The sequence below is a fragment of the Amblyraja radiata genome, chromosome 30 (assembly GCF_010909765.2).
Source record: "Amblyraja radiata isolate CabotCenter1 chromosome 30, sAmbRad1.1.pri, whole genome shotgun sequence".
NCBI classification, from domain to species: Eukaryota; Metazoa; Chordata; class Chondrichthyes; order Rajiformes; family Rajidae; genus Amblyraja; species Amblyraja radiata.
This window is the reverse complement of record NC_045985.1, coordinates 7,633,388-7,650,857: the sequence shown is the minus strand read 5'-3', so window position 1 is coordinate 7,650,857 and position 17,470 is coordinate 7,633,388.

Below are 17,470 nucleotides of genomic sequence, written 5' to 3'. Positions count from 1 at the left end.
TAGTGTTAGTATGCGGGGTCAGCATCAACTTAGTGGGCCGAAGGGCCTGATTCTGCACTGTATCTCTAAACTAAACTACTAAAGTATGTAGTTTTAGTGTTGCCAATGGTTTTAGCATTTGTATTGTCATTTTTTGCACTATTATTGGTTGATTTGTATACGTGTGTGTGTGTGTTTGTGTATATATGTGTGTGTGTGTGTGTGTGTGTGTGTGTGTTTATGTGTGTGTGTATGTGTTTGTGTGTGTATGTGTTTGTGTGTATATGTATGTGTGTGTGTGTGTGTATATATGTGTGTATATATGTGTATGTGTGTTTGTGTGTGTGTATGTGTTTGTGTGTATGTGTTTGCGTGTGTGTATCTGTCCCGCTGAGATACTCCAGCATTTTGTGTCTATCTTCGGTTTAAACCAGCATCTGCAGTTCCTTCCCGACGAACGTTTCTCCATTGCAGTTAGTGGGCCGTTGGTTTTTGCAAGTAGCTGTTGTAAATGTGTCAGCTCGGCTGAGTGTTTTCCTAGAATGTAAAAAGTACAGGGTAGAAAGAAAAGTATTGTTTGTTAGACTGACAGGACTTGGAGTTGAGGCTTTTTCTGTTTCATCTTTGTTTGAACACAGTGAGAAACATCAACTGATATCCAGGGCTGTTCTTCAATTCCTGCAAGTTACAGGACTGTATGTAAGAATTTAGTTCAAACTTTGACCTGTGGAGGGCAGTAATACGCTTAGCAGCGTCTACACTGCCGGAATCCTACAAGAAGAAGCAGTACCTCGTACCTGCTCTCTCCCTCTCTTCACCCCCCCCCCCTCCCTCTCTCGCTCTCTCTCTCTCTCTCTCATTATCCTGCCCCTGTCTCTCTCTCCCCTGGCCTACTCCTGCACCTATTGTCTATTGTAATATAATTACAATCAGAATCACACTTTATTCGCCATATGTTTTGCAACATACGAGGAATTTATAAATAGATGTATTTATATATTATAATAGAAAATAGATAATAATATTTTGATATTATTGTGTAATGATATTATGTTGTATTATATTATATCAGGTGTAAGAAAGAACTTGTGCTCTTTTAAATCAAAGGTAGGCACAAAATGCTGGAGATAGGTGCAGGAGGAGGCCATTTGGCCCTTCAAACCAGCACCGCCATTCAATGTGATCATGGCTGATCATCCCATATCAGTAACTCAGCGGGTGAGGCAGCATCTCTGGAGAGAAGGAAGGGCCGATGTTTCGGGTCGAGACCCTTCTTCAGACTGTTTTTGTTATTCCAATAAAATATTTTTTGATAATAATCAAAGCAGGCTGCAGATTTCATATTAATGAGTTCTGATTAATGATTTGGAAGAGGGAATTAGGAGCAACACTAGCAAGTTTGCAGATGACACAAAGCTGGGTGGCACTGTGAACTGTGAAGAGAATGTTAGGAGGTTGCAGGGTGACCTGGACAGGTTGAGTGAGTGGGCAGATGCGTGGCAGATGCAGTATAATATAGATAAATGTGAGGTTATCCACTTTGGTGGCAAAAACAAGAGGGCAGATTATTATCTCAATGTGGTTAGGTTAGGTAAGGGGGAGGTGCAGCGAGACCTGGGTGTCCTTGTACACCGGTCACTGAAAGTTGGCGTGCAGGTACAGCAGGCAGTGAAGAAAGCTAATGGAATATTGGCCTTGATAACAAGAGGATTTCAGTATAAGAGTAGAGAGGTTCTTCTGCAGTTGTATAGGGCCCTGGTAAAACCATATCTGGAGTATTGTGCACAGTTTTGTAATGTCCAGAACCAGGGGCCACAGTCATAGAATCAGGGCCGGTGCTAGGAATTGCGGGGCCCAATTAGAAAACTGATGGCGGGGCCCCTACTCTCAGGGCCGGCCTCAGGGGGTGTGGGGCCCAATTGGGAACAACTTTGGTGGGCCCCAGATTCCCAGCCAAGGTGTGGCAGCCCAGTTATTTAGTATATATTATGAAATTGTACACTAGGTGCTATGGATTCTACACTGTGTGTGAATCTCTCCTGCTCCCTCCCTTTGACTGTCAGTAGCTCCGCTGCTTCCAACCTTTACCGTAGCTGCTAATTATGTGATTGGACACAATGCCCTTAGATACAGCGGCTGATTGGACGGGAGGAGACCTATTTGTTGATTGGACGGGAATTTTAAAGCAAGCTGGTTGGTGATTGGATGCAACCCCCTTAGAGACAGCGATTGATTGGCTGCCAAATAAAATTGTCAAATCTGTAACAAAAATCGCTGGTCGGTGCGAACTCAGTGGACAATCTGTTTGTATCTCCAAACTAAACAGTATAACATGCAGGTACATTCATTTAAAATTCAGTGATTATTTCACATGATTTCTTACTGTGTAAAGCTCAATATCTGACCAATTTCTGTTTAACACGTTTGGTCTGCCGTGAGCATTTTTCTCTCCCAAAACAGTTCATAGAAACAGAAATTAGGTGCAGGAGTAGGCCATTCGGCCCTTCGAGCCTGCACCGCCATTCAATATGATCATGGCTGATCATCCAACTAAGTATCCCGTACCTGCCTTCTCTCCATACCCTCTGATCCCCTTAGCCACAAGGGCCACATCTAACTCCCTCTTAAATATAGCCAATGAACTGGCCTCGACTACCCTCTGTGGCAGAGAGTTCCAGAGATTCACCACTCTCTGTGTGAAAAAAGTTCTCCTCATCTCGGTTTTAAAGGATTTCCCCCTTATCCTTAAACTGTGACCCCTTGTTCTGAACTTCCCCAACATCGGGAACAATCTTCCTGCATCTAGCCTGTCCAACTCCTTAAGAATTTTGTGCGTTTCTATAAGATCCCCCCTCAATCTTCTAAATTTTAGCGAGTGCAAGCCGAGTATATCCAGTCTTTCTTCATATGAAAGTCCTGACATCCCAGGAATCAGTCTGGTGAACCTTCTCTGTACTCCCTCTATGGCAAGAATGTCTTTCCTCAGATTAGGAGCCCAAAACTGTACGCAATACTCCTGGTGTGGTCTCACCAAGACCCTATACAACTGCAGTAGAACCTCCCTGCTCCTATACTCAAATCATTTTGCTATGAATGCTAACATACCATTCGCTTTCTTCACGGCCTGCTGCAACTGCGTGCCTACTTTCAATGACTGGTGTACCATGACACCCAGGTCTCGTTGCATCTCCCCTTTTCGTAATCGGCCACCATTCAGATAATAGTCTACTTTCCTGTTTTTGCCACCAAAGTGGGTAACCTCACATTTATCCACATTATACTGCATCTGCCATGCATTTGCCCACTCACCCAGCCTATACAAGTCACCCTGTAGCCTCCTAGTTTAAACAGTTTAGAGATGTTTAGAGGGCTTCAGATGGGTTTAGAAGTGTTGTAGAGGGAAATAGGGGGGGATAGAGGGGGTTTAGAGGTGTTCAGAGGGTCCCAGAGGGGTTTAGAGACGTTATAAGCCCCCCGTGAGAAATTGTATTTTTCTGAAATTGAAGATAGACATAAAGCTGGAGTAACTCAACAGGACAGGCAGCGCAGCGACTCTGGAGAGAAGACCCTTCTTCAGACTGAATTGAACTCTCGTCGGTGAGAGTACTTGTGATTGTCTGAAGAAGGGTCTCGACCAGAAACGCAACCCTCTCCCAAGAGCCGCTGCCCGTCCCGCTGAGCCACCTTCAACTTCAGAGCCAAACAAAAAACACAGAGTGCTGGAGGAACTCAGCGGTCAAGGCGGCTGGCTCACCCGCTGGGTTTCTCCAGTATTTTTGTCTACCGCTAAACGTCAATGATTCCGGGAATGCTGAGGAGACAGGGTGATAGAGAGGGAGTGGGAGAGCTAGAGAGAGACGAGATGGGGAGCGGGAGGGGGAGCGGGAGAGAGAGAGGGAGGGGGAGAGAGAGAGAGCAAAACACAGAGAGACACAACGTGGGTCGGTAGGTGAATGACTAACCTGCCCACCAGGAAGAAGCCCCTTCTCGCGGCCCGGGGCCCTCACTCATGATGGTGAGTTTAAAGAAATTCTCAATGTGTCATCGATCTACATTCCTCAGTAAATGTTTTAAACAAGTATTTATGACGCCGCGTGAATTTTATTCAAAGGAACCTGGCGTCATTAATACTCATTCAAAACACAATAACATTTACTGAGGAATGTGGATGGATGCAGATTGATATAACAACTTGTTAACAACTTCATGTTAAGAAGTGCTAACAGTACGAGTTAACAAATCGTTTGTGTCGTGCAGCGATTGTTATACATGGTCGTTTAAAAAAAAAATCCGCATGGTGAATTAAAAAAAAAATCTTTATTTAACAAAGAGAATTCGTATCTCCGTACGAAATACGGAACATTAGTGCGGGGCCCCCATTAGGCGCGGGGCCCAATTGGGAGCAATCGGTCAAATCGGCTTAAAGCCGGCCCTGCATAGAATAAAGGGGAGGCCATTTAAGACTGAGGTGAGAAAAAAAACTTTCTCACCCAGAGAGTTGTGAATTTGTGGAATTCCCTGCCACAGAGGGCAATGGAGGCCAAGTCACTGGATGGATTTAAGAGAGAGTTAGATAGAGCTCTAGGGGCTGGTGGAGTCAAGGGGTATGGGAAGAAGGCAGGCACGGGTTATTGATTGGGGACGATCAGCCATGATCACATTGAATGGCGGTGCTGGCTCGAAGGGCCGAATGGCCTCCTCCTGCACCTATTTTCGATGTTTCTATGTTTCCATCAGAGTGGCCTTTGGCACAAACTAACGACATCCCTGCACCACTGAACCACGTAACCACTCTAAACTGGGTGAGTGGGCAAATGTTTGGCAGATGCAGGATAATGTGGATAAATGTGAGGTTATCCATTTTGGTGGCAAAAACAGGAAAGCAGACTATTATCTAAATGGTGGCCGACTAGGAAAAAGGGAGATGCAGCGAGACCTGGGTGTCATGGTACACCAGTCATTGAAAGTAGGCATGCAGGTGCAGCAGGCAGTGAAGAAAGCGAATGGTATGTTAGCTTTCATAGCAAAAGGATTTGAGTATAGGAGCAGGGAGGTTCTACTGCAGTTGTACAGGGCCTTGGTGAGACCACACCTGGAGTATTGCGTACAGTTTTGGTCTCCAAATCTGAGGAAGGACATTATTGCCCTAGAGGGAGTGCAGAGAAGGTTCACCAGACTGATTCCTGGGATGTCAGGACTGTCTTATGAAGAAAGTCTGGATAGACTTGGTTTATACTCACTAGAATTTAGGAGATTGAGAGGGGATCTTATAGAAACTTATAAAATTCTTAAGGGGTTGGACAGGCTAGATGCAGGAAGATTGCTCCTGATGTTGGGGAAGTCCAGGACAAGGGGTCACAGCTTAAGGATAAGGGGGAAATCCTTTAAAACCGAGATGAGAAGAACTTTTTTCACACAGAGAGTGGTGAATCTCTGGAACTCCCTGCCACAGAGGGTAGTCGAGGCCAGTTCATTGGCTATATTTAAGAGGGAGTTGGATGTGGCCCTTGTGGCTAAGGGGATCAGAGGGTATGGAGAGAAGGCAGGTACGGGATACTGAGTTGGATGATCAGCCATGATCATATTGAATGGCGGTGCAGGCTCGAAGGGCCGAATGGCCTACTCCTGCACCTAATTTCTATGTTTCTATGTTACAAACCAGTCGATTTCCCACAGAGGGAGGGGGGGGGGGGCGGGTGTGTGGAACGAGCTGCCAGAGGAGGTAGTCGGGGCTGGGACTATCCCATCGTTTAAGAAGTTGAGTCGGTCAATGAATTTGTCCTGTATTTTGACCTTGGAGTGAGAAAGTTGGCGCCCCGTTGGGGCAGAGAAAATCGCTGTGATAATGCTCACTCCCCCCCCCACCACCCTCACCACACTCACTCCCCCCCACCACCCACCATTGAACCAAGACCCTCGGGGATGTTATTATTGATGGTGTTGCATAGGCCTAGTTTCCTGCCTCTAGCGTGTTCAAGCCCTTAACAATCTTATGTTTCAATAAAAGACCCTCTCATCCTTCTAAACTCCAGAGTGTACAAGCCCAGCCGCTCCATTCTCTCAGCATATGACAGTCCCGCCATCCCGGGAATTAACCTGGTGAACCTACGCTGCACTCCCTCAATAGCAAGAATGTCCTTCCTCAAATTAGGGGGCGGTGGAAGGATTTGGTTCGTTAAGCCGGGGCCACGTCAGAACTAATCTGATGTGAGATGCAGCGTGGATAGCATAAAGTGCGTGTTGGATTGAAGACACAGTCTTCTAATCCCCGCTTCCGAGATTGTGCGTGCAGTGTGGATATGCGGTGAGGGATCATATAACCATATAACAATTACAGCACGGAAACAGGCCATCTCGACCCTTCTAGTCCGTGCCGAACACGTATTCTCCCCTAGTCCCATATACCTGCGCTCAGACCATAACCCTCCATTCCTTTCCCGTCCATATAACTATCCAATTTATTTTTAAATGATAAAAACGAACCTGCCTCCACCACCTTCACTGGAAGCTCATTCCACACAGCTACCACTCTCTGAGTAAAGAAGTTCCCCCTCATGTTACCCCTAAACTTCAGTCCCTTAATTCTCAAGTCATGTCCCCTTGTTTGAAGCTTCCCTACTCTCAGTGGGAAAAGCTTTTCCACGTCAACTCTGTCTATCCCTCTCATCATTTTAAAAACCTCTATCAAGTCCCCCCTTAACCTTCTGCGCTCCAAAGAATAAAGCCCTAACTTGTTCAACCTTTCTCTGTAACTTAGTTGCTGAAACCCAGGCAACATTCTAGTAAATCTCCTCTGTACTCTCTCTATTTGTTGACATCCTTCCTATAATTAGGCGACCAAAATTGTACACCATACTCCAGAATTGGCCTCACCAATGCCTTGTACAATTTTAACATTACATCCCAACTTCTATACTCAATGCTCTGATTTATAAAGGCCAGCACACCAAAAGCTTTCTTTACCACCCTATCTACATGAGTTTCCACTTTCAGGGAACTATGCACAGTTATTCCCAGATCCCTCTGTTCACCTGCATTCTTCAATTCCCTACCATTTACCATGTACGTCCTATTTTGATTTGATTAGCAGGGATGTGTCTGAAGGGATTGTGCTCGTAGGTGTGGCCCAGCACGGATCTGTGGCTGTAATCTGACGCTTTACGAGGTCAAATTGAGACATTAATGCGAGCAGCTTTCACAAGGATGTTGCCAGGACTAGAGGGTGTGAGCTATAGGGAGAGGTTGAGTAGGCTGGGTCTCTATTCCATGGAGCGCAGAAGGATGAGGGGTGATCTTATAGAGGTGTACAAAATCACGAGAGGAATAGATCGGGTAGACGCACAGAGTCTCTTGCCCAGAGTAGGGGAATCGAGGACCAGTGGACATAAGTTCAAGGTGAAGGGGAAAAGATTTAATAGGAATCCGAGGGGTAACATTTTCACACAGAGGGTGGTGGGTGTATGGAACAAGCTGCCAGAGGAGGTAGTTGAGGCTAGGACTATCCCAACATTTAAGAAGCGGTTCGACAGGTACATGGATAGGACAGGTTTGGAGGGATATGGACCAAGGTGGGACTAGTGTAGCTGGAACATTGTTGGCCAGTGTGGGCAAGTTGGGCCGAAGGGCCTGTTTCCTACGACTCTATGACTCTATCCAAACACAGGGGCAGAAGAGGAAGCCTTTTTTCCCCGCCATCATGTTTAGGGAGGAACTGCAGATGCTGGTTTAAACGAAATAAGACACAAAATGCTGGAGTAACTCAGCAGGACAGGCAGCATATCTGGGGAGAAGGAACGGGTGATGTTTTGGGGGCGAGTCTGAGGAAAGGTAGGAAGTACAACGGGATCTGGGGGTCCTTGTTCATCAGTCTATGAAAGTAAGCATGCAGGTACAGCAGGCAGTGAAGAAAGCAAATGGCATGTTGGCCTTTATAACAAGAGGAATCGAATATAGGAGCAAAGAGGTCCTTCTGCAGTTGAACTGGGCCCTAGTAAGACCACACCTAGAGTATTGTGTGCAGTTTTGGTCTCCTAATTTGAGGAAGGACATTCTTGCTATTGAGGGAGTGCAGCGTAGGTTTACAAGGTTAATTCCCGGGATGGCGGGACTGTCATATGCTGAGAGAATGGAGCGGCTGGGCTTGTATACTGGATAGGAGTTTAGAAGGATGAGAGGGTATCTTATTGAAATATATAAGATTATTAAGGGTTTGGACACGCTAGAGGCAGGAAACATGTCCCCGATGTTGGGGGAGTCCAGACCCAGGGGCCACAGTTTAAGAATAAGGGGTAAGCCATTTAGAACGGAGGTGAGGAAACACTTTTTCACACAGAGAGTTGTGAGTCTGTGGAATTCTCTGCCTCAGAGGGCGGTGGAGGCTGGTTCTCTGGATACTTTCAAGAGAGAGCTAGATAGGGCTCTTAAAAATAATGGAGTCAGGGGATATGGGGAGGAGGCAGGAACGGGGTACTGATAGGGGATGATCAGCCATGATCACATTGAATGGCGGTGCTGGACCGAAGGGCCGAATGGCCTACTCCTGCACCTATTGTCTATTGTCTATTGAATAACGATGTCTTAATTCCGAAATTAGGCCCGAGTCACCTTCTGAAGATGCATTGAATGAAACCGTAGGTTTAATGGGAAGAGTTTGTTTTTCCAGTATTTCCAAGATTATATCTCTGTCTTTACTTTTGTGTCTTATCAAAGTCGAGGCTGTTTTCTCTTTTGGATTTGTGCCAATTGAAACCTGGACTGAAACCCAACAGTCTCTCTATTGTGTAAGATCATCGCAGCTGGCCTGAAAATATTTTCACTTCACCAATCTTGGCTGCGTGTCAACAGGGAACCAGAGGGGGGGAAGGATAGTGTGTGACACACTGACCCACTCAAAGCATAGTGGCACAACACTTAGAAACATAGAAACATAGAAAATAGGTGCAGGAGTAGAGGCCATTCGGCCCTTCGAGCCTGCACTGCCATTCGATATGATCATGGCTGATCATCCAACTCAGTATCCCATCCCTGCCTTCTCTCCATACCCCCTGATCCCTTTAGCCACAAGGGCCACATCTAACTCCCTCTTAAATATAGCCAATGAACTGTGGTCTCAACTACCTTCCGTGGCAGAGAATTCCACAGATTCACCACTCTCTGTGTAAAAAATGATTTTCTCATCTCGGTCCTAAAAGACTTCCCTCTTATCCTTAAACTGTGACCCCTTGTTCTGGACTTCCCCAACATCGGGAACAATCTTCCTGCATCTAGCCTGTCCAACCCCTTAAGAATTTTACTACAAGAGAACATAGACGTTGAATTAAAGATTGTTCAAAGGTGTCCAATGAGGTAGATGGGAGGTCAGGGCTTGTACACTCTGGAGTTTAGAAGGATGAGAGGATATCTCATTGAAACATTATAAGATTATTAATGGTTTGGACACGCTAGAGGCAGGAAACATGTTCCCGATGTTGGGGGAGTCCAGAACCAGGGGCCACACAGACCTAAGAATAAGGGGTAAGCCATTTAGAATGGAGACGAGGAAACACTTTATCTCAGAGAGTGGTGAGTCTGTGGAATTCTCTGCCTCAGAGCGCGGTGGAGGCAGGTTCTCTGGATACTTTCAAGAGAGAGCTAGATAGGGCTCTTAAAGATAGCGGAGTCAGGGGATATGGGGAGAAGGCAGGAACGGGGTACTGATTGGGGATGATCAGCCATGATCACATTGAATAGCGGTGCTGGATCGAAGGGCCGAATGGCCTCCTCCTGCACCTATTGTCTATTGAATAACGATGTCTTAATTCCGAAATTAGGCCAGAGTCACCTTCTGAAGATGCATTGAATGAAATCGTAGGGCTCTTAAAGATAGCAGAGCCAGGGAATATGGGGAGAAGGCAGGGTTGGGGATGATCAGCCATGATCACATTGAATGGCGGTGCTGGCTCGAAGGGCCAAATGGCCTACACCTGCACCTATTGTCTGTCGAGCCATTCATCCTGTGAAGGTGGACACAAAAATCCGGAGTAACTCAGCGGGACAGGCAGCATCTCTGGAGAGAAGGAATGGGTGATGTTTCGGGTCGAGACCCTTCTTCTCGCTCTGATGCAGCCTGCAGATGCAGTGACACTTCCCCCAGCTGGCAAACACAAGGCGAAAAGTTAGCAGAGCGTAGACACCGATCTCACACATGGATGAATATGTGTTTCAGACCACAATTAGCTCTGAATACCATGGGGGTAGATGGCAAAACCCGGAGAGCGGATCGCCCTTTACTGGTGGATCATAGAAACATAGACAATAGGTGCAGGAGGAGGCCATTCGGCCCTTCGAGCCAGCACCGCCATTCAATGTGATCATGGCTGATCATCCAGAATCCATACCCCCTGTTCCTGCTTTCTCCCCATATCACTTGATTGCATTAGCCCCAAGAGCCATATCCAACTCTCTCTCGAAAGAAAGCACATCAGCGCCTCTACTTCCTGAGAAGATTACGGAGAGTCCTCTTGTCAAGGAGGACTCTCTCGAACGTCTACAGCTGCACAGTAGAGAGCATGCTGACCGGTTGCATCGTGGCTTGGTTCGGCAACTTGAGCGCCCGGGAGCGGAAAAGACTATAAAAAGTAGTAAACGCTGCCCAGTCCATCATTGGCTCTGACCTCCCCACCATCGAGGGGATCTATCGCAGTCGCTGCCTCAAAAATGCTGGCAGCATCATCAAGGACCCACACCATCCTGGCCACACACTCATCTCCCCGCTGCCTTCAGGTAGAAGGTACAGGAGCCTGAAGACTGCAACAACCAGGTTCAGGAATAGCTGCTTCCCCACAGCCATCAGGCTATTAAATTCAACTTCAAACAAACTCTGAACTATAACAGCCTATTGCACTTCATCTGTTTATGTGTGTATTTATATATTCAATGGTATATGGGACACACTGATCTGTTCTGTATTCATGCCTACTATATCCTGTTGTGCTGAAGCAAAGCTAGAATTTCATTGTCCTATCTGGGAAACATGCCAATAAACTCTCTTGACTCTTGGCTTTTGAATGCATCCAGTGAATTGGCCTCCACTGCCTTCAGTGGCAGAGATCAGGAACTTTCGAGAGGGATGTAGATAATGTGTGGAAACAGGCCCTTCGGCCCATCTTCCCCAGGGATGATCCTACAGAGGTGTATAGAGCTTACAACCCTGCGTCTCTTCTTCAGACCTATTCTTGTTGATAGAATGAAGTACCACAGACACTGTCATATGCTGAGAGAATGGAGCAGCTGGGCTTGTACACTCTGGAGTTGAGAAGGATGAGAGGGTATCTCATTGAAACATATAAGATTGTTAAGGTAGACAAAAATGCTGGAGAAACTCAGCGGGTGCAGCAGCATCTATGGAGTAAAGGAAATAGGCAACGTTTCGGGCCGAAACCCTTCTTCACACACTTCTTAAGGGTTTAGCCGGGAAGTGGTGTTGGGTAAATTAAATGGATTAAAGGCCGATAAATCCCCAGGGCCAGATAGGCTGCATCCCAGAGTACTTAAGGAAGTAGCTCCAGAAATAGTGGATGCATTAGTAATAATCTTTCAAAACTCTTTAGATTCTGGAGTAGTTCCTGAGGATTGGCGGGTAGCAAACGTAACCCCACTTTTTAAGAAGGGTGGGAGAGGGAAAACAGGGAATTACAGACTAGTTAGTCTAACATCGGTAGTGGGGAAACTGCTAGAGTCAGTTATTAAAGATGGGATAGCAGCACATTTGGAAAGTGGTGAAATCATTGGACAAAGTCAGCATGGATTTACAAAAGGTAAATCATGTCTGACGAATCTTATAGAATTTTTCAAGGATGTAACTAGTAGCGTGGATAGGGGAGAACCAGTGGATGTGGTGTATCTGGACTTCCAGAAGGCTTTCGACAAGTTCCCACATAAGAGATTAGTATACAAACTTAAAGCACACGGCATTGGGGGTTCAGTATTGATGTGGATAGAGAACTGTCTGGCAAACAGGAAGCAAAGAGTAGGAGTAAACGGGTCCTTTTCACAATGGCAGGCAGTGACTAGTGGGGTAACGCAAGGCTCAGTGCTGGGACCCCATCTATTTACAATATATATTAATGATCTGGATGAGGGAATTAAAGGCAATATCTCCAAGTTTGCGGATGACACTAAGCTGGGGGGCAGTGTTAGCTGTGAGGAGGATGCTAGGAGACTACAAGGTGACTTGGATAGGCTGGGTGAGTGGGCAAATGTTTGGCAGATGCAGTATAATGTGGATAAATGTGAGGTTATCCATTTTGGTGGCAAAAACAGGAAAGCAGACTATTATCTAAATGGTGGCTGACTAGGAAAAGGGGAGATGCAGCGAGCCCTGGGTGTCATGGTACACCAGTCATTGAAAGTGGGCATGCAGGTGCAGCAGGCAGTGAAGAAAGCGAATGGTATGTTAGCTTTCACAGCAAAAGGATTTGAGTATAGGAGCAGGGAGGTTCTACTGCAGTTGTACAGGGTCTTGGTGAGACCACACCTGGAGTATTGCGTACAGTTTTGGTCTCCAAATCTGAGGAAGGACATTATTGCCATAGAGGGAGTGTAGAGAAGGTTCACCAGACTGATTCCTGGGATTTCAGGACTGTCTTATGAAGAAAGATTGGATAGACTTGGTTTATACTCTCTAGAATTTAGGAGATTGAGAGGGGATCTTATAGAAACTTACAAAATTCTTAAGGGGTTGGACAGGCTAGATGCAGGAAGATTGCTCCCGATGTTGGGGAAGTCCAGGACAAGGGGTCACAGCTTAAGGATAAGGGGGAAATCCTTTAAAACCGAGATGAGAATAACTTTTTTCACACAGAGAGTGGTGAATCTCTGGAACTCCCTGCCACAGAGGGTAGTCGAGGCCAGTTCATTGGCTATATTTAAGAGGGAGTTAGATGTGGCCCTTGTGGCTAAGGGGATCAGAGGGTATGGAGAGAAGGCAGGTACGGGATACTGAGTTGGATGATCAGCCATGATCATATTGAATGGCGGTGCAGGCTCGAAGGGCCGAATGGCCCACTCCTGCACCTAATTTCTATGTTTCTATGTTTCTATGTTTCTATCTACACTCACATGTATATATACACACACCCACATATATCTACACACTTAAATGTACACACATATTTACACACACATACATATATCTACACACACATGTGTATATACACACACACATATATCTACACACTTAAATGTACACACATATTTACACACACACATATATCTACACACACATGTATATATACACACACATATATATCTACACACACATGTGTATATATACACACACACACATATCGACACTTAAATGTACACACATATTTACACACACACACATATATCTACACACATGTATATTTACACACACACACACACACATATATCTGCACACACACATATCTACACACTTAAATGTACACACATATTTACACACACACACATATATCTACGCATATACAGCTACACACACACATATATCTACACACACACATATCATCTCCACACACACATATCTACACACACACACATCTACACATACACACATCTACACACACACACATCAACACACACACATATATTTATACGCACACATACAGTGGCTTCCAAAAGTATTCATACCCCTTGAACTTTTCCACATTTTGTCACGTTACAACCACAAACGTAAATGTATTTTATTGGGATTTTATGATAGACCAACACAAAGTGGCGCATAATTGTGAAGTGGAAGAAAAATGATAAATGGTTTTCTAATTTTTTTTCAAATAAAAAACTGAAAAGTGTGGCGTGTAAAAGTATTCAGCCCCCTTTACTCTGATACCCCTAAATAAAATCCAGTGCAACCAATTGCCTTCAGAAGTCACCTAATTAGTAAATAGAGTCCACTTGTGTGTAATCTAATCTCAGTATAAATACAGCTGTTCTGTGAAGGCCTCAGAGGTGTGTTAGAGAACATTAGTGAACAAACAGCATCATGAAGCCCAAGAAACACACCAGACAGGTCAGGGATAAAGTTGTGGAGAAGTTTAAAGCAGGGTTAGGTTATAAATAAATATCCCAAGCTTTGAACATCTCACGGAGCACTGTTCAATCCATCATCTGAAAATGGAAAGAGTATGGCACAACTGCAAACCTACCAAGACATGGCCGTCCGCCTAAACTGACAGGCCGGGCAAGGAGAGCATTGATCAGAGAAGCAGCCATGGAGGAGCTGCGGAGATCCACAGCTCAGGTGGGAGAATCTGTCCACAGGACAACTATTAGTCGTGCACTCCACAAATCGGGCCTTTATGGAAGAGTGGCAAGAAGAAAGCCATTGTTGAAAAAAAGCCATAAGAAGTCCCGTTTACAGTTTGCCACAAGCCATGTGGGGGACACAGCAAACATGTGGAGGGTGGAGGGTGGAGGGTGGATGCGGGAGGGCGCTGTGATGGAGTCCCCGTTCCCACCCCCGGGGATCAGACCCATCGGAGGCCGCAGAGAAGCCGCGGGGTTTCCTGCAGCGTGCGGTGCATCCGCCCCACCAACTTCGCCCTCAGAGCTAACCCCCTCCCCTTAACCTCCCACCTCTGACCCCACCCACCCCGAAACCCTAACCCTGACCCCCCACTTCTTCACCTCTCGCCCTAAAGTTAACCCCCTCACCTCCACTCCTTTCCCTTCCCTTCACCCCGAAACCCTAACCCTGACCCAAACTTCTTAACCTCTCCCCCTGAACCACCTCACCTCTACCCCTATCCCCCTTCATTCACCCCTAACCCCCACCTCCAACCCCTACCCCGAAACCAACACCCTAACCCCCACTTCTTCACCTCTCCCCCTTAAGTTAACCCCCTCGCCTTCACCCCTTCTTCCCTTCACCCCGAAACACTAACCCTAACCCCAATTCTTGACCTCTCCCCTTTAACCCCCTGCCCCTCACCCCCACCCCTTCCCTTCACCCCTAGTCCCCACCTCGAACCCGATCTCAGAACCATCACCCTGACCCCCACTTCTTAACCTCTCCCCCTTAACCCCCTTAACCCCCTACCCCTCACCTCCACCCATATCCTCTTTCATTTCCCCTAGCCCCTCCCGAAATCCTAACCCTGACCCCCACTTCTTAACCTCTCCCCTTAAATTTAACCCCCTCACCTCCACTCCTTCCCCTTCCCTTCACACCTAACCCCTCCCCAAAACCCTAACCCTGACCCAAACTTCTTAACCTCTCCCCCTGAACCACCTCACCTCCACCCATATCCCCTTTCATTCACCCCTAACCCCCACCTCCAACCCCTACCCCGAAACCATCACCCTAACCCCCACTTCTTCACCTCTCCACCTTAAGTTAACCCCCTCACCTTCTTCCCTTCACCCCGAAACACTACCCCTAACCCCAATTCTTGACCTCTCCCCCTTTAATCCCCTCCCCCTCACCTCCACCCCTTCCCTTCACCCCTAGTCCCCTCCTCAAACCCCTACCCCAAAAGCATCGCCCTGACCCCCACTTCCTAACCTCTCCCCCTTAACCCCCTACCCCTCACCTCCACCCATATCCCCTTTCATTCACCCCTAGCCCCTTCCCCATCAACCCCTAACCCCCTCCCCATCAACCACCTCCCCCTGAACCACCTCCACCCATATCTTCTTCCCTTCACGCCAAACCCCCACCTCTGACCTTCCCCTGAAATCATAACCCTGACCCCCACTTCTTCACCTCTCCCCTTAAGTTAACCCCCTCACCTGTACCCCACCCCCTTATCTTCACGCCTAACCCCCACTTCTTACCCCTTAAGTTAACCCCCTCACCCCTTCTTCCCTTCACGCCGAACCCCCACCCCGAAACCCTAACCCAGACTCCCCACTTCTTAACCTCTCTCCCTTAACCCCCTCACCTCCCCCCCACCCCCTTCCCTTCACGCCTAACCCCCACCTCTAACCCCTCCCCCGAAACCCTAACCCTAACCCCCACCTCATAACCTCTCACCTGTAACCCCTCACCTCCACCTCTATCCCCTTTCATTCACCTCTACCCCGAAACCACCACCCGAACCCTGTTTCTTAACCTCTCCCCCTTAACCTCCTCCACCCGTATCCCATTCCCTTCACCCCTGGCCCCCTCCCCCTCAACCCCCTCCCCCTGACCTCCACCCCTATCTTCTTCCCTTCACGCCTAACCCCCCATCTTTAACCCCTACCCCAAAACCATAACCCTGACCCCCTCCCCCCCACTTCTTAACCTTTCCCCCTTAACCTGCACTGCTTCTCGAAAAACATTTGCGAATTGTCAACATCTTTTAAGCATGCCTTGGCATGCCCGAGGGCTCCTTCGCCGGGTGGATGGGAAAGAACGCAACCGGACGGTCCAACAATCGAAGAAGTCGATTAGACCTTTGATACCGCCCACTGAAGAATCACTGGCACTACCTAGAGTGGCAACTAAACATTTGTTTGGGCATCACACCTGCCCCCTTTTCCATCCTTGCCACAAAGAGGCAGTGTTCCAGAGAATTTGTAAATCCATGGATTTGCTGTTGGGATAATAATCGTTGAGTGAGAATCATTCTCCCTTGGATGTATGAATGATGTCAATAAAAGGTGTTAGCTGTGATTTCCCCCTCCCTGCAGACTTCTTTATTCTGCATTTACATATTCAGCAAATTGTCCCATTAAATGAATTCAACCAGTCAGCATTCTGAATATTAAATCTGTACTGTTCTGCACAATAAACAATAGACAATAAGTGCAGGAGTAGGCCATTCGGCCCGTCGAGCCAGCACCGCCATTCAATGTGATCATGGCTGACCATCCCCAATCAGTACCCCGTTCCTGCCTTCTCCCCATATCCCCTGACTCCGCTATCTTTAAGAGCCCTATCTAGCTCTCTCTTGAAAGCATCCAGAGAACCGGCCTCCACCGCCATCTGAGGCAGAAAATTCGACAGACTCACAACTCTCTGCATGAAGAAGTGTTTCCTCATCTCTGTTCTAAATGGCTTACTCCTTATTCTTAAATGCAGTGCTAGGGAAAGTGTACACACTGATTTTAAATCAATTGACCACTGCTAGTTTAGTTTAGTTTGATTTAGTTTGGAGACACAACGCGGGAACAGACCCTTCGGCCCATCGAGTCCGCGCCGACCCAGTACACTTCCACCACGCTACACACTACACGCTATCCTATATACTTGGGACAAATTACCATTATGCCAAGCCGTATACCAAGACCATTATACAAACCCGACGCCACTTATATATGAGCGGCCTTCTCATATATAAAACAAACAGGCAAATAAATAGACAATGACAGTGCATTAATATATGTGCATATATATATATATATATATATATATATATATATATATATCTACACACATATATCTACACACATATACACACACCTATATTTACACACACACATATATATCTACACATACATATATATATATATATACACACATATATATATATCTAAACACACATATATC